At 44.1% G+C, this 8766-nt stretch overlaps 1 long non-coding RNA gene across 1 annotated transcript; it reads left to right on the forward strand.

The window, feature by feature from the left end:
- Window positions 1-751: 751 nt before the first annotated feature.
- LOC146207693 (uncharacterized) lies at window positions 752-7385 on the forward strand. The gene is made up of 3 exons (XR_014703338.1): window positions 752-868; window positions 4911-4990; window positions 7224-7385. It is a non-coding gene; the product is annotated as an uncharacterized LOC146207693 (long non-coding RNA).
- Window positions 7386-8766: the final 1381 nt, after the last annotated feature.

Here is an 8766-nt window from a genome sequence, read left to right on the forward strand (position 1 = left end):
TAATCTGGCAATGCCTTGATTCCCCTGGCGCCAAGGAAAACATAAATAGTAGAGAAGCCTGGGAACTGCTACTGCGGAGCGAGTCCCCCGCCAACCAGCAGCAAGCTATCTGCCTGGCGACTGAAGCCGCGAAGAAACACTGTCGCTGCGCCTGTCTTTAGTCGTGGAGGCCCCGGCCTCCGTCCAATAGGCCTGCGTGCCGGGGGCGGGGAGTAGGGGGCCTCCTACATCGGTGGAAAAATCAAGCTCATAACAACAAACAACAACCCGCTATCACCCTGCCGGTAGACAAGGGGGATTATGCAGAACGTTCTACGATCTGGGGCGGGGCGCAGTATTAAAGTGCTGGGCTGGAAATGCAAGGAATGAAGGCTCGATTCCCGGTGGAGACAAGGTTTATTAATTTATTTTTAACTGTCGCTCTCGAAAGCGTGAAACCTCTACCTTCTGTCAACCTGACAAACCTGACAACCTGACAAGGTTGTCAAACTGACAACCTTCTGTCGACAATGATGAGGCATTAAAGGCTTTCGTCTTAATAACGTTCGACAAATGCGTGAGAATAAGAAGTAGAGAGCGGCCCTGGTTTCTTGCGCCACGCCTGGAGTCAAATCTAGGCGTCAGATGACCTTTATCAATCGCAGCTGTAGAACTAACTCTTTAACACTGCATTCGCTCGGCAGACCGCGGCTGTCAGGTTACATATCCGGGCACTGACAGGTCAGTAGTTTGCCGCCGACGAGAACACCCAAGTCACAACACCTCGAGACATGACCAAATCGACAGGAGTTGTGCTTTCGTCTTGTCTTTCCGGATGGAAGAGTGAGACTGACATCTGACCAGCTGAGACCCATGAATCTTGCATCAGGTACGCTAATCCAAGGCCACAGGGGCACGTCAATCAGCACGGCTTCTTTAAATCGGGGATTTCTATATACATATGGAGTTCTTGCACATTACCGGGTAGCTTCGCCTATATGCTAATTAATATGTACGAGATAATCGGGGCGCAATTTCAGTTTCTGATGGCACGTTCAAGTGAGTACTGAAGTCCACATGCGTGGACGAAGATCCGAGAAAGGAGACGGCACGTCATGTTCTTTAGTTCGAGGCCTGTAAAACACTTAATTTTGCACTAAAGGAAATGTAGATAGAGTTCCTGAGAAGAATGTTTGATTTAACTACGCCACTAGCGTTTAGCACATTCTGCAACTGCAGGTCCTGGCTGGACAGCACTTGCTCTCACCACGCAGGCATCAGATTGTAGGTATTTCACAGCCCTGAATTATATTCACAGGCCCCATAGTGAGGTAACTTAGCTGTGTTCTTACGCTTCGATGTACATTAATCTTGTATTTAGGCACGCGTTGGTTTCGATGCGTCACCTTCAAAACATCTGAGCCGTGTTCTGTTTTAAAGTACTTCATTTATATTGCGCTGTTGACGTTGACTGGCATGTGTAAAATGACATCATGCATGACGGCACTACAACGAGACCAAAGGCACGTTGGTTCATTCAGATTCACGAACAGGTTAAAAATATTCAAATAGATGTCACAGTTTTCAGGGCAACAGGCATTACCGAATGAAACAATAGAGCTATAAAGGAAATTAGGTCAATTTGAATGGCTTGAGAGGCAAGCTCACCAACTTCGGTGAGTTTGATTCTCAACCACTTAAATGGCCCAGTTTTCTTTAAAGCTCCATTGTTTCATTCGGTTATTCGGTGAGTTTGATTCTGCATTCCCAAAATTATAGGTCAGACACTTCATTAGCTCAGGATAAATAAAACTGAACCTAACGATTGTGCGATGCGAATGTGAAGGACCAAATGATACAAACGGGTACAGCGCTTAACCTAACAAAGATGGAAAATACACCGTCGTAAAGCTGAACTTTGTCTTTTTATACCTGAAAAATATCATAGTGAGAAGAAAGAGAAAAAAAAAGGAAAATACTTCTTGAAAACACTGCCTTTTATCGATCCGTTGTAGGATTCCAGCACCACCCAGTAACCTGTCTCCGCTAGCACGTCCGTGTAGTGGCCGCGTTTGTTTTGTTGGTTTACAATTATTTTAGAATGTATAGTTGGCTCGACGCACATAAACAAAAAAATGTGTAAATTTGCCTGCACCAGTACTATACCGTCTTCGTTGTTTCCATCAGCCAAAACTACCTTGTTATATAGTAAGGAAATACAAATGCTTGTGCCGAAAGGCCTCTAAGGGGCGAAAATTCCCCTTTGCACGCGCAGCGTCGTCGTCTTTTAATTGCGACGTGGGTGCGTACTTACGAGTGGCGTAATGAAAAGATTACACAAAGATTTCTTTCGGAACTATCTTAGAGTGCTGCTCGTGCTTATGTATGGGATAAGAACTTTCAGCACCACGCATGCATTAATGCTGTCGCCTAATCTAGGAGTGGTACAGGGTACGTATTCCAAGTTTGTGTCATTTTCAAACGTGTCATTTTCGTCCTCATTTCGAGTCGCCTGATTTGTCGAAACGCCGGAACCAGATGTCAGTCCGGTTACCCCCCTTTTCGGTTCCGGCGTTTCCACCAATCAGATGAGGGCGGAAAAGGCGAAAGCGTCACATCTGAAAACGACACACACTTGAAATACTGGCCCCAGTTTAGAACGCACCTATTTTTAGCACAACATTATTATGACGTAGAAAAAAAAAACTCGCCTTGTAAGAAAGTTTTTTGCCTACACAAACTAAAGAACCAGTACTAGTAATGGATGTCACTGTGGGATGGTCACAGTGGTTTACACTTTTTAACCGAAATTCTCGTGGTTACTAATATAAAATGATATGGGCATCCCTCAAAAGTTCATTGCAGTTGTTTTCTCTTTGCCCTCTTTTATGTTCTTTTTTTATTTGACAGAGCTTCAAATAAATGTCTCCCTCGCATTTATATCCTCTGTTTCGCCGCCCAGCGCAAAGCTCTCGGCTGATAGAAAGAAGAGGTATAAGAACGGCTCATTGAGGGAGTTGCTTACGTGGCTGGCGGGGAAATGAAATTCCGCTCAATTTCGTCCGTAGATTGCTGTGCCGGTCATCAACGGTGAGTGGGCGTAGAGACTACCCGGCAGGACACACTACGTGAAAACAAACAAACATGACGAGCCAACTGAAAAAGCTTGCAACGCTTAAACGTAATATCCCTCCTGGACCCTATTATTCCCCGAGTGGTCAAAGTGGCCCTGAGTGACCTTGTGTTGGGGCGAAATGCAATAACAGAGCGCTTCCTGCATTCCCACTTTGAGCTATCGAGAGTAGGGATTGCGACTAGAGAACCTTGCCTGACGCTGTCTTTACTCGAGGAGTTCGTTAAGATGCAATCAGCGTGAGCACGTTAGTAAAGGCAGCGCGACAGAGGGGAGCGGCAGTTTTGGCGGTGGAGATCAAAGAAATTTGCGCGAAATCTTTTTGGCTCCAAAGGGCTGTCCGCGTGGTTTTTTACAAGCAACTCGCCCCTCTCGGCGCACCGCAAACCGTATACCCAAAGTTGCCAGCGAAGCATTTTAGCTTCCGGAAAGGTGCAAGCTCTATTGGCGGCGGCCGCCAACGGCGTGTGCGCGGAAAAATTAGATGAGTGAATGCGGATGAAAGGGGGTTCATGCGGCGACAAAAATATGGGAAAGAGCAATTGTAGTGAGTATTTGATAAGGTTATTTTTCAGCAGCTACCGTGTCGTAGGGTTAGCTTGTTCGGCCTGTAGTGAGGCTGGTACGGAATCCCCAAAGCTTCTGAATTTCTGGACATTGCTGATAACAGTTCTACTCATTTAAGAGTTCGCAGGCGCCAGGGGCAACACAACGGATTCGTGCGACGGAAAGCGACGCTAATTCCAGTATCCTGAGAAAGTTGGAAAATGACGTTGCGTACTACCTGTGATTCTTCGAAGCTGAATACAAAGCATAGATTGCTGTAGGAGTTGGCGGTGCGCTCAGTACAACCTGACTGCATTCGTTTACAAACTACTTACTAATCAACATTGCTAAAGTTAATTATGACAGCCTGATACCCCTGTTACACGGGCACTTCAACGGTCGTTAAGGAAACGTCAGTTGGCCTTAACGGCCTTTAGGCGGAGTTACACACCAACGGAGCTCGCCGGTGTTCATTCCGCCGCCGTTTCCGTCCGTTTCGTTGTGAAATAGGGAAGATGGCAGGCCCCAGCAGCAACGTGTTTACGCTTCAGGCCAGCGCTCCAGCTCAAAAACGCTTTTTATTTTTTAAACAACTCTTTAAAACGGTTTTAAAAAAACACACTGTACAGCATGTAGCGAAGAAAATAATTAGAGGAACAAATTTTTTTTCAAGTTGGCGAGGTAAAAAGATCAGGAGTCACGTGATTAATCTTGGAAACGGAAGGGAACCGACCGAACATGGAAAGTGCTGTGTGAGCGCAGCCACCAACGTTCCGTTCCCACGACCGTTGCGGCGTTCAATTGACGCTCAACTGAACTGCCGTTGAAAACACCCGTGTAACAGGGATATCACTAAAAACAAATCTGTGCTTTGGTACGTTTTCTATTAACCTGGCATTTTTGCTCCATAAATGCCAAAGTAATTATCGAAAAAGTGCGTTTTAAAATGTAGTAATGGTACTTACTAATTATGTACTGATTAGGATTAAAATAATCGCTACAAAATTTCAATGTTGACAATAATAAGACCTTGTTTTGTTATAACTGTAATATCTCACATTCGCTTTTCTTTGATTCATTTTTACGTCTTGCTGTGCGCTGCGAATAAGTGATATTGTGTTTTTTTCTCCATTACATTCACTCAGTTTCATTTTTAACAAGGCATATATTAGTTGTACTATTGAGAGACAAAAGCTTTTCATCTAACTCTTATTTTTTTTGCCAGTAACTATGTGCTTCTCCCCTCAATTAGGTGCAGACAAAAGAAGAAAATGCAAAAATCTATTTTCAACATCAAAACAAGCTTAAGTCGTCATCATGGCCTTTCTCCAGGTAGATTTCATACGATACCAACATCCCTCCAATGTGTATAAATTCGACACAGCAGCAGAAACAGATTTAAGGACTCGGGTTCCATAGCATTTTCTCTTGCGTCTATAAGTGAATTTGAAACAAGGCCTACGAATACTTAATGATGCCTTACTCATTATAGCCAGCTCGCTTAAGAAGCCTCGGTAGTTAAATTACCCCGAACACCTGCACTACAGTGTCCCTCGAAGCCTGCGTTTCGCTTAGGGACTTTCAGCCCCTTACATTATATCCAACGCTTCAGTACGAACAAGACATGACATTGATTGAATTACAGCAATTAAAAACTGCAATTTAATTACTTTTCCCGGTAATTTGCAATGTAATGAATTGCTTTTTTGGTTTGGTAATTTAGTAATGTAATGAATTACTTTTTGACAGTAAATTTGCAGCAAAAGTAATTAATTCCTTACAAAATTGTTTTTACTAGAGTGCACCACTACTTCTTCAATAGAAAACAAAGTAGAGTGCTGCGAAAGCAGGAACGACGTGCGACAAGCCGAAGCCAGCGTAACGGATCGGCAAAAGGAGACAGAATTGAGAACAGCAGTGCTTCTGAGGCCTCCTGTGTAATAGGGTCACTTAGTGCGGCTGTCCCATTGCAACCACTCTCTAAGCAGCAGGATACAAGGCGTCAAGGAAAGGCCGAAGAGACAGATGGTGCAAGACGGCCGGAGTTGAAAACTAGTTGGGAGCGCGGCGCAGCGGCACTCCCTGTGTTGCGTTGGCTAGGGCGCAGTGGTGCCTGGTTGTACTCGTCACCGCCGGACGAGGGTGTATTTGGGTGGACGGAGACAGGCGGAAGGGTCCATGGCGTGGGCAATACTAAACGCAATGTGCCGACGCCGATTCTTGGGACTGCGGAAGCAATAAATAACCTAGATTCATCGGTCCCTTCAAATGGCGGATACAGCTCCGGGCCAGCAAGACGCTGGGTTCGCCGCTCATTTCACTACCGTTCGACCATACTTCTGCTCTTGCTGTTTTTTGCGGCTGTCTTATTTTTTGTAATGGCAAGTGTTGTAGGAAAGAGAGAGGGAATAGCTCAATGAGGCGGAATTTGGCGGCAAGACTAAAGAATCTGTGTGCTTTGCGTCTGTAAAAAAAAAAGTTGTTTTTTGTTTACTAGCTTTACTTAGTTTTTGAATGGATGAAATCTAGAAAGTAATTTAAAGTAATTGAATTATTCAGTAGAAGTAATTGCAATGTAATTTCACTACTTTTGGGGAGCAGTAATGAGTAATTGAATTTAATTACCTTTCTGCGATTTTCAGGAAAGTAATTAGTACTGTAATTTAATTTCTTTTCAAATATTATTTTGTCATGTTTGCTACGGACTACAGCACATAAATATCATTATCATATCGCTAGCCCCTGTGTAAGCTTTTCTATGAAAAAGACCTTGCAAGTCTGTGGTGCTGCAAACGTATACAGCGAAGACCGGAGGGATGCTTAACTGCCACTGCACAGAGTTTCTGAAAAGGACTCGGAAAGTATTTTGGTATAAGGATGCTTTGAATTCTCGTAGTCACCGCGGATCAGGGAGACCGCAGCTTTTCACGAAACCGCTCATTTCGTCCACCGTGAGCAGACTCGTATGGTAGCCGCATAAGGGCTGTACACCGACCCCCTCGCAAGCACATAGGTAGAAAGGCGAACAACAAAGCATGCGCGCCACAGCACCCGAGCTCTTTTCAAATGTATAAATTTTCCGCTTCAGTACGCCTTCAAGAGTTGAGCTTTGCAGAGGTTGGACGGGTAAACAACTCTGTTTACCTTCAGGAAATATATAGCGCGAACAGAGACAACGGATGAGGAGGTACACAACACAAGCGCTCTAGAGGAATCCTGTCCCCACTCTATGGAAGAATGTGTTTACCACGCGCCGCCATTTTGGTGAAAAAAGTTAACAAGCTTGTTCATACAGTTACTGTGACACACTCTGCATAATAACAGCATCTGAAAAATAAACAAGAAATAGAGAACAGAAAGGAAAAAAAAAAAGCGCACGGAAGCGACAGCCGAGTACAAAGAACATTAAAAAACTAACCTCTGCTCCGGAAAGCGGCCTCCTACTATACACCAAAGAGAGCCTAAGGATTTGTTATTTTTCTCTTTGTCGTATGACAAAGTGGATCAGGAAGGAAGAAATACAATTATTGGTTCATACCTCTTTTTTTTTTTTTTTTGCGCGAAGGTACTTTCTGAATGCTTATTCCAAAACCGCAGCAATAAGAAAAAAGTAACTGTCAAGGGACAGAAAATGCACCCATTGATTAGCGGATGCTGTGGTGTACAACGAAGCCCCGTCTCCAATAACGGCCGCCTGGACGTGAAGAGTTATGAAATTGAAAAATAAAAAAAAAAGATAATAACATGGATGCCTTATTATTTCCTCTCGCGTTACATTTTCTTCCTTTTCGTTCCTTCCTTTTTCTTCTCTCACGTTGTTTCCTCTACTGGACAAGCCAAGCATCGCGTGGAACAAGGGTGCTTACCACATAAAAACAGGTTTCACATCAGGGCGGCAGAAAAGCCCGAGACTGCATTATCGCAAATTATTAAGCGATTGGAGGCCGTAAAATTACAAGAGCGTTAATCTGGCTTTCGACCCTCGACCCCAGTTTCTTTAAACCTCTTTTTGCTTATATCTGTGCTTGCACCGTTATGTAGTGCGACACTGACCTTACCTCGCCACTGACTTGACGGGAAAAAAAGTTGTGAAAAAAATAATGGCGCAAGCTAATGGAGCTATTGCCTGCCCTGCACTTTTGCACATCCAGTGGACTCTATTCTGTGGCCTGTAATCCCAGAAATTGTGCTCTCGAGCGTAGACCCGCAGTTCGGGTGCGTATCTCGTGCTGTAAAAAAACAAGAAATATAAAAGGCGGTAAATTAAACATGCGCATGCAAAGAACGATAAAAGGTGTAGTTTGTGAAGAGAACAAGCAACCGCATGAATAAGTCAACACGCGGAAACAAATGGGGATCTTAGAGAGTCGCGAATGAGGCAACAAAGAACCGACGAACATGGGGAAGGCATGCAGTTTCTGCGGAGAGAGACGATTGGATCCCAGTGTGAGTACGGCTGGCTTTAATTGCGTGCCATAGATTTCACCGCATGCGGCGGGTGGTACGAGGCGGTGAGGGAGAGAAGAAGTTGAGCAGACAGAAAGACGGCCCAAAGGCTGAGACATTGACCACATGGCGCTACAATGGCAGATAAATAGATATGACTGAAAAAGAAAACGTTGAAATATGTCTGGATATTCAGAAGATAGTCATCAAAGATTATTATCTTTTGAACATCAAAGCTGAGACTCACCCAATAAATATATAGAGGGAAAAATCCTTGCTTTTGTCACTTTTTGGGTCTCAGTTTTGTAAACAGCAACTCCAATCCGGAACATTAGAGGCGTTCTTCGGGGTAAGCCACGTAACATTTCTTTTTAGAGTTTAGCGTGTTCGCGAGGTTTCAATCGAATACGTGGAGAGAGGGAAAAAAACGGAAAACTAAGAGCATGAACCAAATAACCTAATTTTGAGAAAATGGAAAAGACAGCTGTCAGACCGGAGAATTTGTTTCACGCTACCAAAATGTCTTCAGTATTGAATCCCCAACTAAAAAAAGGCAGAACAGAAAGGAAGCCTATGAAGAAACGATAAGGTTCGATACTATCGACGCAAGCTACGAGCTCGATTGGCAATGCAAAAAAAAAAAAAAAAAAATGGCGTAAGCC

The sequence above is a fragment of the Amblyomma maculatum genome, chromosome 1 (genome assembly GCF_055883805.1).
Source record: "Amblyomma maculatum isolate TAMU_Amacu chromosome 1, ASM5588380v1, whole genome shotgun sequence".
Lineage (NCBI taxonomy): Eukaryota > Metazoa > Arthropoda > Arachnida > Ixodida > Ixodidae > Amblyomma > Amblyomma maculatum.